The following is a 3,157-nucleotide window of genomic DNA, read 5'->3' as shown; positions in this document are numbered from 1 at the left end:
TAGGTTCATGAAATACACCTCTTTTTAAATAATAAAGTGAGCTGCACTTTGTTGAGATAATGTTTTTGATGACCAAACTTTTAACAATCTTGGAAGATGCATATTTGACGTTTCAATTCAAGTGAGCACAAAGGCGAAGTTATTTTGTTTATTTTTGTTGATTCTTATATTTGTAGAAACTAAATGTCCTAAACTGAAGGTATAAATTTAAAATGTTACATCTTCACACGGTTTTAAATATTTGAAAAATTTTAACATTATGGATGAAGTTGGTGGAGTTGGAAACGGAATCACTAAGGAATTCGATGTCGATGTCGATCACAACGCCTTGGAAATTCACATGTATTGAGCAGGGAAATGAACCACTGCCATTCATGATAGAGGTGTATATGAACCTCTTATATCTGATATCACAATAACACCAAGTAAGTTTGTGTTTATTATTTGTTTTCCATGTTTCTTTCGACTGCCATGCTTTGTCATTTTCTATAAGCATTTCAACTTTGTTGGAGCCATTGCTGGAATTGTTTTTTTTTTTATTGCCTTTATTTTATTCTCTTGCCAATTTTTTTATAATCCGAATGGTGATTTACTTGAAAATCTTCTATGTTGTAGACCTTCTTGATCTTAAAACAATTTATTTTAGCGTAAGATAAATTAAAGTAGGCACTAATGACTTTGACCCTGCAAATAAGATTGGTGAAGGGGGATTTGGGCCGGTATAGTCAGTTTTTATTCATTTCTATTTTGCTTCTGGTTTATTTTATAAATCATTCATTGTAATTCTATGATCATATGCAGTTATTGTTTTTGAAAATATGATCGCAGTAGCATATAGAGGTGGAGGTGATTCACTCATGGTCTTCTCCAAGATCTCTCAACACCTTTTTATTCTAATTTCCTTTGAGACCCTGCTTTTGATAGACCTTACTGAGATGAACTATTTTCTAAAACGGTATTTATCCATCTATCTATTTATCTCATTTTAAAAATCTATCAACTATTCATTCACTCATAAATCCCGATTTCCCTAATTTGCTCTTTCAATTAAAACATGAATCTGATGGAAAGAAGGTCATTAAAGATATTATATACGACACACAACCATAGAATTAACAATCAAACTGCACAAAGAAACAAAAAATCAAGGTATCTTTAAACTGAAACCATAAGAACAAAAGAGAATAACAGTAAATAAATACCAATATTTCTACTATTGTGAAGGAAGGTGGTGAGTCTTCTTAAATGAATTAATTGCTTCCTTCAAAACCTAGCTTGTCGGAACTGACCCAATGTTCGCAGATTTGGTTCTTGAGCTTCTAAATTAAAAAACAAAAGAGTGTGTGTATAAGGGAACAAAAAAATTTAGCATAGTAAAAATAAGAATGTAAGATTCGAAAGTCATTAGTTAAAGTCATACAAAGTTTGTGAAGCAGGTCTTGAAGACACATAATTTGCACTCCTCCTCTGCTTACCACAATTTTCATGTGTCGCTTTAACCTATAAGTTTATGGTGGGCATCGGGATTAAAGGCAAAACTTATTTTGTTTCTCATCATAGAATGATCTAAGAAATTCAAAGATTCAAGTGTGACATAATAAAAAAATGAAATTCAGTTATTCATGTAACACCCAAATTTCTCATTACCTTATTTTAAATAATATAATGATACAATACTATTTTTTTTATGAGTGTTAATATGTGTCCTAATTTCTTTAGGTGTGTCTTGTGTGTTGTCTTAGTATTTGATTTAATTCATCAATAGTAACTATATTCAACTTATAAAAATAAATAAAATAAAATATGTATACATATATATGTATGTATAAAATAATACGATGAGTAAAATTGTGTCGTTACATTAGTTGTTACCTTTAGCACTAATAGAATGGGATAATAATAATAATAATAATAATAATAATAATAATAATAATAATAATAATAATAAAACCTAGGCTATTATACTATAAGTATATATATATATATAGATCAGCACAAGGTGGTTACCGGAAAGCAAAAAATTAGGGAAAGCAAAAATTAAGGAAAGCAAAAATTAGGGAAAGCAAAAGTAGCAACAGCCGCCTCCCAAGATCAACCACATTAGGTATGCCTCCTTCTTCTCCCTTACTTCTTCAGACAATTAGAAATTCATAATACCAATTAAACAAGTATCCTTCCTTTTTTATAGCTAATCCAAAAATAGATTAATTTGACTATTATTTTGATTATTATGTTGTTCAATTTAATTAAAATATTAACTTTATGTAAAAAAATTCTTTAGTTTGAAGAATGTTAAATTCACTCAATATAATCTCTTTAAATTTTTCAATAATAATGAAAAACAATATTAGGGAGAAATGTTTTGATATGGTTATTACTCGCTAACGAAATAAGATACCGTAGCATGAAAATAAACATGGAATCAAGTTCAAGGTCAAATTCATTAAGCTACAATATTGTGATTCATCACCGATTGAATTCCTTATTATGTGATTGATGAAATTGGATTGTGTATTGTGAGTAGTGTAAACCAAATATTGTGATTTTATTGTGATTGACTGATAAAGATATATAATGACGAATATTGTGAAGTCAAACTGAAACTTAGTGAGTAGTGATGATCGAGTAAGTATGAGATAAGTGTTGTAGATTTGGAGTTAGGATTGTTTTGTCATCATATAGGGAGGATCTGACAAACCTAGTGATTCGGGGAAGTACAACTGAATGAGCCTGATCGTGGAGGGCTACAGTCGAACTGTAAGGTAAGACTGATAGACCTTGGGGGTACACCTAGTGGGGAATTCCTAAGTGGATTAGTGGGTTATTCCCTAAGGCCGGGAACTACCGTGCAACACAAGAGTACCCCGACTGTCGCGTATATGTGTCTCGGGTTGAGTTGAGGGGATCTATGAGGACTTGGCCATTCATGAATTGTCCGTCCACTCTTGTAGTGGCATAGTATCAGGCCTCCTAACCAAGTACTTCAGAGTAGAATGGTACCAAATGATGAAGTATAGAGTATAGGACATGCATAGCATTTCATTATTTTGATTGTCTTATTATGAATGAATTTGATAAGTCGCTGATATTATACACTTGACTGTTTTGAGATTGTGATAATTTGATTGTTTGCGTGTTCTCCTCGTGTACTTTATAC

General features: G+C 31.3%; 1 pseudogene; it reads left to right on the top strand.

The window, feature by feature from the left end:
- Positions 1 to 259: 259 nt before the first annotated feature.
- Positions 260 to 3,157, top strand: part of LOC140919420 (uncharacterized) — a 24,968-nt pseudogene continuing 22,070 nt past the window's right edge.

This window comes from Cicer arietinum, chromosome 2, assembly GCF_000331145.2.
Source record: "Cicer arietinum cultivar CDC Frontier isolate Library 1 chromosome 2, Cicar.CDCFrontier_v2.0, whole genome shotgun sequence".
NCBI classification, from domain to species: Eukaryota; Viridiplantae; Streptophyta; class Magnoliopsida; order Fabales; family Fabaceae; genus Cicer; species Cicer arietinum.
This window is presented reverse-complemented; position numbering and strand designations above follow the sequence as displayed.